Here is a 16,871-nt window from a genome sequence, read left to right on the forward strand (position 1 = left end):
ACATTTGATAATTCTGACTAGTAGTCATCAGAGGAAACCCGTTACATATTTCCTAACGCAACAAAGGATCTTTTATATGCACTTTCCCACAGACAGGAAAGCACATGCCACGGTCTTCGACCAGTTGTGGTGCACTGGTTGGAACGAGAAAAACCGAATTAGTTAAATGGGTCCACAGAGGTGGTTCGATCCTACGACGTAAGCACCTTAAGCGAGCACCCAACTGACTGAGCTAAATCCCGCCCCAATAATGATAATATTGTGTGTGAGAAACTTTTGCCGCAGCCTGGCATCGTCGTGTTATGGTCCTAATCAGTCGTTGAATGTGTGTGTATCTGTGGGAAATGGAACCGGCCTCGGTGGCGTCGTGGTAGGCCATCGGTCTACAGGCTGGTAGGTACTGGGTTCGGATCCCAGTCGAGGCATGAGATTTTTAATCCAGATACCGACTCCAAACCCCGAGTGAGTGGTCCGCAAGGCTCAATGGGTAGGTATAAACCACTTGCACCGACCAGTGATCCATAACTGGTTCAACAAAGGCCATGGTTTGTGCTATCCTGCTTGTGGGAAGCGCAAATAAAAGATCCCTTGCTGCTAATCGGAAAGAGTAGCCCATGTAGTGGCGACAGCGGGTTTCCTCTCAAAATCTGTGTGGTCCTTAACCATATGTCTGACGCCATATAACCGTAAATAAAATGTGTTGAGTGCGTCGTTAAATAAAACATTTCTTTCTTTTTCTTTCTGTGGAAGATGTAGCCCAGTGGTAATGCGCCCGCTTGATGCGCGGTCGGTTTGGGATCAAGCGAGCGCTGTACCACTGAGCTACGTCCCGCCCCTCACTTAAAGGGAGACTACCACTTGATCGCAGTGAGTCTTTGAAGTCGTCAAACAAATTTAAACTGACGTAGACCGCACGAGATCATTGTCACAACAGTTGTGTTTTGACCTGGGCCCACCTCACCGTCGGTAAACACGGCGGATAATTACCATCTCTTCCCTTTAGAAAACTCTCCAACTTTAATTTGATACCGGACAGGGATGTGTCGAAAACACGGCGGAGAGTAAATATCTCGCTGCGATGTGGGTATTGTGGGTGGCAACCTTGAACAGACGATAACAGCAGGTTTATCTTTTGACGACCTACCGGTAATTCAACAACTACAACGAGTTTGTATTACATTAAATAATATTTTTTTTTACTTTTTAGTGGTACTATACCTGAGAAACGCATGAAGTTTTTTTTTAACAATAATATTAATAATAATAATAATAATAATAATAATAATAATAATAATATAACCACAACTACTACCACCACCACCACAACCACCACAACCAACAACAAACAAGCAACGGCGAAGGCAAGTATTCTGAGAGTACTGTTAAATCAATACATGTACCCTACCAGGCTAACACATTTTCCGGATTTTTAAAATATATTTTTTGCAATGCCTTGATATTTTTGTGTATAGCTTTATCATGTACTATTACAGATCAAGTTTGACATTCTTGGCGATTTACTCTTTTTAGGTCAGAGTTGTGGCCCTTGAACTGGACTTTTGTTTTGAAATGCCTTAAGATACCGAGATGGAATTTTGTATATAGCTTTATCATATACTGTTACAGATCAAATATAACTTTTATTGTGATTACCAATTTTTCACAGAGTTATGACCCTTGAACTTAGGAGATACTAAAATTTGTTGGGGCCCCGTAGGAGATATGTATAACTTTAGCAGTACTCTCAGAATGCTTGTTGAACATATTTCCAGTGACGAAAGAACAAGCTGTAGCTAGATAAAAGCGGACTAATTTGTAACTTTAGCAGTACTCCCAGAATGCTTGTTAAACATACTTTCAGTGACAAAAGAACAAGATGTAGCTAGATAAAAGAGGACTAATTTGTAACTTTAGCAGTACTCTCAGAATGCTTGTTGAACATACTTCCAGTGACGAAAGAACAAGCTGTAGCTAGATAAAAGAGGACTAATTTGTAACTTTAGCAGTACTCCCAGAATGCTTGTTAAACATACTTTCAGTGACAAAAGAACAAGATGTAGCTAGATAAAAGAGGACTAATTTGTAACTTTAGCAGTACTCTCAGAATGCTTGTTGAACATATTTCCAGTGACGAAAGAACAAGATGTAGCTGATAAAAGAGGACTAATTTGTAGTAAAATAGGTCCACAGGACAAGCCCATTCATGTTCAGTTGGGTCTCCACGAGTCCACAATATTGGACTCGACGGTCAAACTCGACCCGGACCCGAATGCCCGATACTAGAAGATAATGAGACTAAGCAATAAAGAAAATTAAATGGATGTCAAATCATGCCGTTGTATTGCATTCCATACATTCGATCTTTCTTTTCCCTCCATGTCTCAGGTATGACTATACCAAATAAAATTCCATAGGCGACCATATTAACGTTTGTGTTAAAACACTACATGCAATATATCAACCAAACTATGACCCATAAATATCAGTACTACAACCCCTACCTCAAAGCATTAACTGAAGAAAATGGTACCTTTCACGGCTCATTTTCGGTATAACAAGATGTTTTTACAACACCGCTAGTTTCGCACAAAATTTGAGTACTTTTTTTTTACAGGTACCCCATACATGTTCCAAGCACAAGGCTACTTGACACAGTGCATACATTTTTAGCCCAGATGAAACTTTTTTGGTTTTTACAACCAACACACTCACATTTATAACCAATCACAGGACTTTGACCCACCCGGTATTATTTGGTTTAGTGCTACCTATAATGCAACTGGCGGCAAGCATGTGCCAAAATGACGTAAAAAAATATAATTAAATGAGTGTGCTCTTCCTTTCACGGGTACTCGAGTCCTGTGAACGGACTCGAGTCTTGCTAGACACGACCCGTGCCCGAGTCCTCAAATGCTCGTGGAGACCCTAATGTTCAGTTGCAGTAATTGCTTAAAAACGGATATCAAAGGTCGGGGTGTGTATTATCTTATCTATGAGAGTGCACGAAAAGGTTATCTTGCTGTTAAACTTTAATACATGTGGCCACGTGGCGTTAACCTACTTCTCATCCTCAAAACTAAGCGTCCACTTAGGACATCAGAAGTAGAAGCAAGATAATCTCATGATAATCTAAACTGATGACAGTTTGTATCTTTTGGACGTTTAAAGGGACATTCCTGAGTTTGCTGCAATTTTAAAGATGCTATCGATTAACAGAGACTTTTTAACGATTGCAATTACATACCAAATATGTGTTTCTGCACAACATATTAGTGGGTGTATATTAAATGTGTTTCTGATCGTTCTAATATTTGTACTAGGTTAAATTTCATTTTATTTCCTAAAATATATTTTTTCGTATGTACGAAGACAAAATCCACTTTGAGCTTCTTACAAATATTAGGACGACCAGAAACATATTGAATATACAGACACTAATATTCTAAACAAGAAAATATATTTAATACGTAAGTTTAATTGTAGAAATATTTTATTAGTCGGACACATCTTACAATGCAGCAAACTCAGGAATGTCCCTTTAAGCCCAGGCCTAGGAAGTAAAATTCTAAAGGGCGGCAAAGTCTTGTAAAAAACCCCAAACGTGGCATATACTATCCTGCGTGCGAGATGCTGCATATAAAAGATTCCTTGCTCTTTTTGTTTTCTCTTTTTTTTTTTGCTTGCTTGCTGCACGAAATTCTACATTCCAGTAAGTAATTAGGGGAGATGGGGGTCAAAAATATCAGTGGTCTAGGGAAGCCAAACACTTAATTACGTCTCTGGGATCGAGATACGAGCCGTTGTCGATACTGGTTTAAAGTGTAGATATGGCAGATCGTGCCAAGCGTCACAATTACCCTATTAAATAGTTGCCGAGTAAACAATGTGTTGAGGTGTCATTCCAGCCAAACCTTCCACTGCCTCGCGGCTGATACTCAGTGAATGTAATATGTATTGCCATGTCTATGGGGAAAGTGCATGTAAAAGATATATATCCTGCTGCTGTTTTGTAAGCCTCTATCCCGGATCCAGTGGCTGGCGATATCAGAAGCTGGACACGTGGTGGCGTTCGTGAACATTTATGATTAATATACGTGGATGTATGCACGGTGATCACAAATTACCCTGACATGACCTTTTGGTAAGAGTATCCTGTTTGACATCAATGGGACGGCAGGCGGGTTGTGCGGGGTTGGGGATGGTAAAGTTTGTTTTATTTAACGACGCCACTAGAGCACATTGATTTTTTATCTTATCATCGGCTATTGGACGTCAAACATATGGTCATTCTGACACTGTTTTTTAGAGGAAACCCGCTGTCGCCACATAGGCTACTCTTTTACGACAGGCAGCAAGGGCTCTTTTATTTGCGCTTCCCACAGGCAGGATAGCACAAACCATGGCCTTTGTTGAACCAGTTATGGATCACTGGTCGGTGCAAGTAGTTTACACCTACCCATTGAGCCTTGCGGAGCACTCACTTAGGGTTTGGAGTCGGTATCTGGATTAAAAATCCCATGCCTCGACTGGGATCCGAACCCAGTACCTACCAGCCTGTAGACCGATGGCCTAACCATGACGCCACCGAGGCCGGTTGGGTTGGGGATGGAGTCGGGGTCGAAATGGCTCAAGCCGATTTTCCAATATATTTTCCAGAGGAGCAAGACTCTACCTCCACATAAACTTAGCTTGCCACAGTCTAGACCCCCTCCCCCACCCCCACCCCAAGCCTCCCCCGGCCTCCAAAACTTCTGGGTCGGGGTTTCTTCTCTCACTCTCACTCAAGTTTCAAAATATCCATAATTATGTAAGACACTCAACACACGCAGTTTAAAATGTGCTGAGATGTTGTTAAACAAATATTCCTTTCCTTTGGGACTGCTGATACACACCGAAGCTAATCGAGCACATAGCTACATACCCGTGTCAACATAACCTAAATATGTCTCCGTTATCGCTCTGTTACTTTTAGTCTGTTTATATAAACTAAAAAAGGCCGGTGATATCTTTCTTCCGGGTTTGTAGCTATCCAATCACAGGTCACCATACAGCTGTTTGTTGAAGTGTATATATATTAAGCAAAGGACATAATGTTTAATATACGCAGGGTATATAAATATATAGTATACACACATACATAGACATGGACAAAAGTTAAGAACGAACTGACATGTTAAAATACACTCACTTTGACACTGATGTTACATATATAAATTAGTGCTGATTTCAGATCGTGTTTTAGCACTAATATCAAATACATATAACTTAATACATTTTAAACTTAACACTAATATCAAATCCTTCCGTCCAGGGCCACATCACTGGCCTTGCCAGAGGTGTGACCCTGGAGGGACGTGCTTGAAAACATACGGGTATAGGGGAACGTAAAAAGAAAAAGACAAGACAATATCAAATACACATTTAACTTAACACTGATATCAAATTCATATCTTAAAGACACTGACTCTATATATCAGGCAGCTTTTTTTACACTGATATCAGAGATGTGCTTTAACACTGATATCACACATGTACTTTAATACTGATACTAAATGTGTACATTAACACTGATATCACACATGTACTTTAATACTGACACTAAACATGTACATTAACACTGATATCACACATGTACTTTAATACTGACACTAAACATGTACGTTAACACTGATATCACACATGTACTTTAATACTGATACTAAACATGTACGTTAGCACTGATATCACACATGTACGTTAATACTGACACTAAACATGTACGTTAACACTGATATCACACATGTACTTTAATACTGACACTAAACATGTACATTAACACTGATATCACACATGTATTTTAATACTGACACTAAACGTACGTTAACACTGATATCACACATGTACGTTAATACTGATACTAAACATGTACATTAACACTGATATCCCACATGTACTTTAATACTGACACTAAACATGTACATTAACACTGATATCACACATGTACTTTAATACTGACACTAAACGTACGTTAACACTGATATCACACATGTACGTTAATACTGATACTAAACATGTACGTTAACACTAATATCACACATGCACTTTAATACTGATACTAAACATGTACGTTAACACTGATATCTCACATGCACTTTAATACTGACACTAAACATGTACATTAACACTGATATCACACATGTATTTTAATACCGACACTAAACGTACGTTAACACTGATATCACACATGTACGTTAATACTGATACTAAACATGTACGTTAACACTGATATCAAGCATGTACTTTAATACTGATACTAAACATGTACGTTAACACTAATATCAAGCATGTACTTTAATACTGATACTAAACATGTACGTCAACACTGATATCACACATGTATTTTAATACTGACACTAAACGTACGTTAACACTGATATCACACATGTACGTTAATACTGATACTAAACATGTACGTTAACACTGATATCAAGCATGTACTTTAATACTGATACTAAACATGTACGTTAACACTGATATCACACATGTACGTTAATACTGATACTAAACATGTACGTTAACACTGATATCAAGCATGTACTTTAATACTGATACTAAACATGTACGTTAACATTGATATCAAGCATGTACTTTAATACTGATACTAAACATGTACGTTAACACTGATATCAAGCATGTACTTTAATACTGATACTAAACATGTACGTTAACACTGATATCACACATGTACGTTAATACTGATACTAAACATGTACGTTAACACTGATATCAAGCATGTACTTTAATACTGATACTAAACATGTACGTTAACACTGATATCAAGCATGTACTTTAATACTGATACTAAACATGTACGTTAACACTATTATCCTGTTCAATTATTTAGACCCAAAGTTTTTTGCAAATGTTACGTTTATTTTCTATTCGATATTTGTTTTCTTTGCATTTACATGAAAACAAACCCAAACCCCGACAGGTTTTATATACAAATCATCATATAAAATGCACGAAGTTGACTTAATTCCACTTTTTGAAAATCTCTGTGTCTTTTGAATGCACGTTATTTCTCCTATAAATAACTAAGGTCATATCAAAAGCATCATTCTATAGTGCGTTTCAAACTAATGTTCGGTTCTATCGTCCTATCCGCACAAATCGTAGTATGACCTATATTTAAGAAAATATCTGTAAACATGAAGCAGGCGCGGATTCAGGTGGGGAGTTCAAGTGACAAAACCTCAGTTTGAAAAAAAAATATGTATCAAATATTATAATTATATTGTGGAATACACAAGCGCGCGCGCTGAAGGGAGAGACATACATACATACAGAGAGAGAGAGAGAGAGAGAGAGAGAGAGAGAGAGAGAGAGAGAGAGAGAGAGAGAGAGAGAGAGAGAGAGAGAGAGACGTCATTTATGTAACGACGCACTCAACATATTTTAATCTATGGTTATATGGTTATAGGGAGAGAGAGAGAAGAATATGGTATGCATGCGATTGGTGGAGGTGTGACCCTCTGCACAACCCCAACCCCACTTAAGGCTTCTTTTGTATATGGAGCGGGACGTAGCTCAGAGGTAAAGCGTTCGCTCATGGTAGGTCGACTAATCGATCCCACATGGTGGACCCATTGGGTTGTGTCTAGTTCCAGCCTGTGCACCACAACTGATGTATAAAGGCTGTGGTATGTGCTATCCTGTCTATGGGATGGTGCATATAAAACGTCCCTTATTGCTTATCAAAATTGCTTATCGGAAACAGTGGCCCATGTGGCGGTAGCGAGTTTCTTTCTCACTGTCATAATGCTCCTTAACCGTTTTGTCTGACACCACATAAACGTATATCAAATGCGTTGAGTGTGTCGTTAAATAAACATTTCTCTCGTATGTATGTGTAGTCTATATGCATTTCTAGTCGATTAGTTTATAGGTTGTTAGATTGTTTGATAGTGAATGATATGGAAATAAATTGTTTTTGGTGTTAAAGAGTTCATGCATACATTAAAGTAATACTCCTGATGGGTATGGAGAAATAACTTAATCAGTCGACGAACTCATTTCTTCATCACTATCTTCGTTAAGGGGGACTATCACAGGGGGTATTTTATTTCTTATAAAACTATTTTGTTTTCTAAAATCTTCTTCGATCTTTATTACATGTTTAACTGCGTCAGAGAAGTGTGTAGGTGTGACAGAGTTCAATGCATGTGCAAGTTCTCTCCGCACCGTGGTCATTTTACCATCATTATGACGAGCTATGTGCCCTTTTACTTGACTCCAGATCAGTTCTATCGGATTGAGTTCAGAATGTCTTGGCGGCAGTCTTAGACACAAGTGCCCATGGCGTTCAGCAATATCATCAGTAACAAATTGCTTTGCACATTTGTTACTTTTCACAAGTTCATAAAGAACTGGCTTTGTCATGTTACTCTAAAAAGGTATATTTTTGTTTCGTAGCCACGACTGAATTTCTTCCTTTTTAGCGTTTAGTGCAGGACATCGTGTAATCTCAGTTAATTTGTTGTGGTAGCTTGCGTTATCCATGACGATAACAGAAGGTTTTGGTAGAGAAGGCATAAGTTGTTCTTCAAACCATTTGATGACATTTTCATGATTCATCTCACCATGATAGTCTCCGTCTGTTTTTTTCGGTTGTAGACATATGCTGGTATTTAAAATCGAGGTCATGGAGTGTTCTTCGTAAAGTTGATATGGATATGTTGATTCCACATTCCTCCCTTAAAGCCACGTTAATCTTATGTAATGTAAGTAATTCGCCCTCTCAATAAAATCTGTATACTCGTCGTCTAATAACATCTTTATCAAATAAATCGATAAGTTTTCGGTCGCGTTTTTTAACAGTCATTTCTGTGCTCGGATTCGTAGAGCTTAGATTTTTCACAGTTCTTTTTACTGTTGAAACCGAAACTTTAAGTGCAGCGGCAACTCGATCGACAATTCGATAAGAAGCATACCTAGGTCTACCGCGCTGATATTCATCTTCACAATAATCGAAAACGTTCTTAATACACGATTTTACATCAACTGAAGTGTTTTTCGATTTACCCATATTTTTTCCTCAAATAACAATAACAAGAATGTCGACTAATACATTTTCAATGAATTTATATACCCTACCTAACTTGTATTTTACGTGGTTTACACATTGCTACAATAGCACGTGCAGTCATAGATCGAAATAATGATGTTATTGACCAAGCAATGCTATCGTATTTTGAACATTCAGGGCTGTGTCTGCGGGATGAAAAAGTGGTTGAACCCATACGAGTCCGAACAATAGCCCTTTGGTTTTTCGCATTACAAATGTAATACCCAACCCCCAAACCCCAGCCCCTAGCACCACCCTAAATACTATATATATATATATATATATATATATATATATATATATACGTATGAGTTCCCAATTTAGAGGCAAATTAAATAACATTTTTATTATTATTTGATGTTGGTGGCCTTTGACATTTTATCCCCCCCCCCCCGGTCTTCTGGGTCCGGCCCTGCATTAAATTTATTTATAAATTTGGAAAGCACATTCCTGCGGTGTGTGAGGTGATTTGTGTTTATTACTGTGCTACACCTCAGTTGTGTTAGGTTAGGTATGGTATGCTAATATATAATTGATATAATAAAATAAAAATACATAATACATTAGCTAAATTTATTAAATATAATGCACCTACAAGAAAGGGTTACATGTTCTGTTTGTTTACATCTATGTTTAACGGAAAGATTAGACAATGCTGTTACACACTGCAAAACAATAATAACCTTGATTTAGTGAAACAAGCTATAATGGCCTTCACGTAGCCTCAGATCCCAATGTTTTGATATGCAAATGACCGTAGTTATTTATAGGAGAAATAACGTCCATTCAAAAGACACAGAGATTTTTAAAAAGTGGAATTAAGTCAACTTCGTGCATTTTATATGATGATTTGTATATAAAACCTGTCGGGGTTTGGGTTTGTTTTCATATAAATGCAAAGAAAACAAATATCGAATAGGAAATAAACGTAACATTTGCAAAAAAACTTTGGGTCTAAATAATTGAACAGGATAATAATATCAAGCATGTACTTTAATACTGATACTAAACATGTACGTTAACACTAATATCAAGCATGTACTTTAATACTGATACTAAATATGTACGTTAACACTAATATCAAGCATGTACTTTAATACTGATACTAAACATGTACATTAACACTGATATCAAGCATGTACGTTAAACCAATATAAAACATGTATGTTAACACTAATATCAAGCATGTACTTTAATACTGATACTAAACATGTACGTTAACACTAATATCAAGCATGTACTTTAATACTGATACTAAACATGTACGTTAACACTGATATCAAGCATGTACGTTAAACCAATATAAAACATGTATGTTAACACTAATATCAGACTGGTAAATTAACACTGATATCAGACGTGTATGTTAATACTGATATCAGACTGGTAAATTAACACTGATATCAGACTGGTAAATTAACACTAATATCAGACTGGTAAATTAACACTGATATCAGACGTGTATGTTAACACTGATATCATATATATACTTTAACACCGACATCCAACAGGTTTTAGGCCAGTTCATTTTGCTCGAATATCTCTATCGTTTTAGCCCGAATTTGAGGATTTATTCCAGCAATTGGAGGGTGAACCGGCCTCGGTGGCGTAGTGGTTAAGCCATCGGACTACAGTCTGGTAGGTATAGGGTTTGCAGCCCGGTACCGGCTCCAACCCAGAGCGAGTTATCAAGTGATCTATGGGTAGGTGTAAGGCCACTACACCCTCTTCTCTCTCATTAACCACTAATCAACTAACAACTAACCCACTGTCCTGGACAGACAGCCCAGATAGCTGAGGTGTGTGCCCAGGATAGCGTGCTTGAACCTTAATTGGATATAAGCACGAAAATAAGTTGAAATGAAATAAAGGGAGGGTTGCATTGTCACAGCGAACTAAGAACATGCTCCTTTAAGAGAAAATACAGCGGGAAATATATCCAGCTGCTGCCAATGTCTTGTCACGTGATTTAAATGTCAGAGTGCGGTAACCAGTGTGCGTTCGTATGAAGTACTTTGAACACATTATCTGTGAAAGTAGTTTGTTTATTAGCTCAGCCCTACATTAGCAAATAGTTTGCACTTTATAGCATAGCTCACTTGATAACATCAAGATAGTAACCTTTTTAAATGCATGTTTTTTCTTTGCGAGTAATTTAAAGTATAAAATACAAATAACGTAGCCTTCGGGGAAAAAAAAAGAAAAGAAAAGAAAAAAAGAAAAAAAAGAATTTTGCACATTTTGTGCAAATTTCGTTTCTTTCCCTTAAGCGAAGGACTGTGGACAAAGTTATCCAACTACACTGCATAACATGCATATCATACTTACAGTAACTCACACCGATCTATATTATGTTTTCAAATGCACTCCTCAAAATTAATATGCTTTTCACACAAGAAGCTTTAAAGGGACATACCCTAGTTTCAACCCTGGGAAGTTAACACTAAGTTTAGTTAATCTACAAACCTGAAACACATTTGGATAAAGTTACAATTGAGTGAAACATGAATTTGTGACTTTAAAATGGTAAAATATCCTCTAAAAATGGACTAAAACTCGACTCCATAACTGTTACTTCTCAGACGCACGTGCGTTTTTAAAACTATGAGAAATGCATTGTGTGATATTAAAAAAAGCCAGGATGACCAAAAACACTTCGAATGTACGGAAGTTGATAATCTAAACAATAGAGTCTAAGTAAAGTATGATTTAAGATATTAAAAACGGTTATAATAGTTTTAAAATGTGCGTTAGTGTTTAAAAACTAGGGTATGTTCCTTTAAAAAAACAAATATACGATGGGGCTATCTGGGGAAGCATCCAGGACAGGTATACGAGTATGGAGCTGGTGATTATTTTGGAGGACACGCAGTACCTTTCTGCCCCCCCCCCCCCCCCCCTCCTCCGCCCATTCAGAAGTTTACACTGCACGAGACAGGGAATGAGGTCGTCACCCATCATTAACCACCTTAGTACAAGGTAGTAGTCACTGCTGGCTGTCTAGCACGTGTATATTAAGGTTTTTGAACGGTGCTTTTGTTTGTTTGTCTTTTGTTTTCTTATCAGGGCGAGACGTAGCCCAGTGGTAAAGTGCTCGATTAGTTTAGGATCGATCCTCATCGGTGGGCCCATTAGGCTATTTCTCGCTCCAGCCAGTGCACCACGACTGGTAGATCAAATGCCGTGGTAAGTGCTATCCTGTCAATGGGATGGTGCATATAAAAGATCCCTTGCTGCTAATCGAAAAGAGTGTGGTCCTTAACCATAATACGTGTGATACGTTTTGACGTACTAATACAGAATGATATGTCCAATATCTGGGGCTAACTGGATTCCTGTGCCAGAGTGGATTTTTAGGTCTAACTTTGTCAATTAGTCTATGCCGAATGCCAAAATGTTTAGGTACCATTTTCTATCTCTGCATCTTCGGCCGCCATCATGGATTTCAAAATGGCTGCCATATTCAAATCTTTTTTCGCTGGTAATTAAAACTAATGTAGCTCATGGAGTGACGACAGCGGGTTTCCTTTCTCATTATATGTGTGGTTCTTAACCATACATTCGACGCCATATAACCGTAAATTAAAAAATGTGTTGAGTGCGTCGTTAAATAAATAAAAAAAATTGTTTCTTTCTTTCTTTCACTCCACTAGGGTGGAACGTAGTCCCGTGATAAAGCGTTCGCTTGCTGCGCAGTCGATTTAGGATCGATCCCCGTCAGTGGGCCCATTGAGCTATTTCTAGTTCCATTCAGTGCACCACGACTGATATATCAAATGCCGTGGTCTGTGCTATCCTGTCTATGCCATGGTGCATATGAAAAAACCTTGTTACTCATGGAAAAATGTAGCGGGTTTCCTCTCTAAGACTAAATGTTAAAATTACCAAATGTTAGACATCCAATAGTCGATGATTAATAAATTAATATGCTCTAGTCGTATCGTTAAACAAACCAAACATTGACTTTAACTTATTGTCACAGAAAAAAAGACGGCAAAGATAACACGATAACACATTTTTTGAAAATTGTAGAGAATTGTAAGAACATGATTTAAAAAATGACTAAATGTTTGACAACCAATAGCCAATGACAAATAAATCCATGTGCTCTTGTGGTGTCGTTAAATGAAACAAACTTTAACTTTAAGTACACTAACATAATGCATGTAACACTATTTATTAAACCCAGTCACGTTTGTACATGTATTAATGACATAGCATCTTGAACCGAGATTTTTAGTTTAGTATGATAATGCATGCCACACTATTAACAGCATTCTATCTAGTTCTGCGTGTGATAATACCACACATATCTTAACATGACAGCCTCAGTTCGCTAATATAATGCATGTTACACTATTCATATCACTTTATCAAGTTAGGCTACACGTGTGTTAATGACATGCAATCTTGACATGAAAACCACAGTTCACCACTTAAGATAGTTGTGATATAAACAGTGCCACATGCATAGGCATGACATACCTCCTTGACATGACAACTTCAGTTCATTAATATAATACATTTCTCACTATTTATATTAGTTTAGCATATTTTACTTCGGACTGGTCTCTATTATATAGCGCTCCAGTCAGTGCACCACGACTGGTGCATCAAAGGCCGTGGTATATGCTATCCTGTCTATTGGATGGTGTATATAAAAGATCCATTGCTGCTTATCAAAAAGAGTAGGCCATGAAGTGGCGACAGCGGGTTTCCTCTCTCAATATCTGTGTGGTCCTTAACCATATGTTCTACGCCATATAACCGTAAATAAAATGTGGTGAGTGCGTCGTTAAATAAACCATTTCCCTTCCTTTCTATTGTATAGCAGATATGATATAAACCAATGTTGTTGTTTTTTTCAAGTGACAGTCTTGCGAATATTTTGATCCTTCTGTTAGTTTTAGGTCGTATTTTGACTAGTCAAATTAAAGGTTGCCTAGACAGGGAATAACGTTGGCCTAGCTAAGATCTATGAGGCTTGGTGCACAGTAAGGCATGAGTCCAGTCACATTAAATCACGCCCACCATGTTTAGTCAAACAACTTTATTTTTTTGTTCCCAGGACCCCGTTTCACAAAGCGATCTTAGCGATAAGATCACCTTTAGTGCGTATAGGCGGGTCAATATAGCGCTAAAATACCCATACATCAAAAAAATTGCAACAAAACGTTTTATTGCCATTTTTTGTACTTCCAGACATACTGAATAACATATTAAAAGTTGGACAGAAATGGAGCACGGGAAAGCAAAAAATCCGACGTTAAAAAAAAGAGCCGCCAGTGCCTTATTTTGCTATATACCGGCCTCGGTGGCGTCGTGGCAGGCCATCGGTTTACAGGCTGGTAGGTAATGGGTTCGGATCCCAGTCGAGGCATGGGATTTTTAATCGAGATACCGACTCCAAACCCTGAGTGAGTGCTCCGCAAGGCTCAATGGGTAGGTGTAAACCACTTGCACCGACCAGTGATCCATAACTGGTTCAACAGCGGCCATGGTTTGTGCTATCCTGCCTGTGGGAAGCGCAAATAAAAGATCCCTTGCTGCCTGTCGTAAAAAGAGTAGCCTATGTGGCGACAGCGGGTTTCCTCTAAAAACAGTGTCAGAATGACCATATGTTTGACGTCCAATAGCCGATGATAAGATAAAAAATCAATGTGCTCTAGCGGCGTCGTTAAATAAAACAAACTTTACTTTTTTTATTTTGCTATATTTCACTGTTTCCAAACCGTTACCCTGAGGTTTTAAATGTAACATTATGTATTCTGTACTTAAGGTGATCTTAACGCTAAGATCGCTTCATGAAACGAGTCCCTTGCCATGTGTACCTTATTTTCAACAGTTAAGCCTCTCACATGGCCAGATATCCTTTGCTGGACCAGGAATTCCTCATTAAAATTAATTTTAAAAAACATGTCTTGCCCAATCAGTCTGGGGCCAACAACATAAAGGTTGTTTAGTTTAACTGACAGTTAATCTGCTGTTGGTACAAAAATAAAACTAAAAAATGAAAGTGACCGGCAGGTACGTATGCAGAACATTGTACAGGGGCGGGGGCGTAGACTGTGCTGAGCGATGTTTATAGAACAGTTCTCCGGACAATATTTTGTTTTTAAATCGCTTAAATCAGGGGCAGTTCAACGGACCCTCCTCTCCACCCCCACCCGACACACATTCTTGACCAGGCTGCAACATGTAAGGGCCAAATTTTAAAACTGTATTTTCTAGAAATTTGTAATGTTCATTAGTATTGGCTACTACATTCAAGAATGTTGCACAATGATGATTTTACAAAAAATGACCAAAGAAAACATTTGCACTAGCGATTGCTTAACAGATTATTACAATAAATGCCTTTGTGAAACTGGCCCAGAGTCACCAATAGATTAGGTGTATCAACATTTTAATAAACCTTGTATATTAGACCGTAAAAGTTACATGGTAGGTTTCTCATAGGGTCGCTGTCTGCCAGGTTTTAGGGTGTATAACAATATAATATGTATACGAATTGTTCATTGTCCATTTAAGTTAACTAACAAGAATATTCATCAATGGTTTAGAAAATGTGTCTTTTAAGAGATTATCCATAAATAGTTTCTAAGTAATACATTTCGTTTTAGCTGAACATACGTGTCTTACGTTTTTAGGAACAAACTAAAATGTTTAAAATCTTGGTCATGATTCATAGGTTCAGCAACATTTACTTCATCCCAAAACTGGGATTCACGTGAAATGAAGCCCATAGGTTTAAAAACAGGAATATTCGCCGCATTTAAGACTATTGACATGAATTAAGATAATATCTTAATAAAAATGTTCCCTGGGCTAACAAATGACATCTAATTTATTGTGTAACTGGAGGTAATTTTATAGTGAGAGAGTTTAAAAGAAATTTAAGTAAAGATTCATCATCATGTTTGCTCTCATTACATAAATAACAATAACAATGAAATAAAATAAAATATAATAAAATATAATAAACAAATTAATCTACATATTAATCGATACCATACATCATTTTTGCGTAATTAATAACTCGATAATATGAAACCTGTGCAGTGGCTTCCAAAAGAATCCATTACCTAAAAACTGAAATTTTACATGAAGTAAACATCAGGTATCCATTAAAATAACCCAAAGCAGACAGTTATTTCTATAGGTATCGGATCCCTTTCTTCAACTATGAAACAGCTAGGTGTCTAGAATATACATAAGCACTGCCCTTCATCGGATGAAATTAAAATTAACAACGGTTCCTCCTGTGCTACATAATGGTATTGAAACATGTGTTGCTTTGTCAATGAATGATATTACATGTATGTAGTCTGCTGCTACCGTAACTTGGACTTTTCCCCTTTATTATATGTCCATGTATAGCATACATTTTTTTCAGCTTCTTAATTTTAAATAAACCTTTATCTTCTCCAAGATGGTATATTTTGTTTAGGCTTGGACCTCAAATGTGGAAATTCCTGGTAGGCCTACACTTCTTTTCTGGTATGATAGCTTTTCCTTGATCACCAGTTAAATACATAATATATACATATAGGGTAGATGGGCTGTAATAATGAAATGGAGCCATCTGAGTGGGGATGGAAGTTAGAAGGTGAAAAACTCATTCCGGTGATGACAGACAAAAGCCCTGCTCCAGAGGCACTTATTCAGATCATTCACTTGGCTTGGCTAGGTTTTTAACGTGTTCATATACCTCTATGGTTTCGAACACGCCTATCTCGAGTCTGGCTTCCGATAAGATCGGGGG

This window comes from Gigantopelta aegis, chromosome 14, assembly GCF_016097555.1.
Source record: "Gigantopelta aegis isolate Gae_Host chromosome 14, Gae_host_genome, whole genome shotgun sequence".
Lineage (NCBI taxonomy): Eukaryota > Metazoa > Mollusca > Gastropoda > Neomphalida > Peltospiridae > Gigantopelta > Gigantopelta aegis.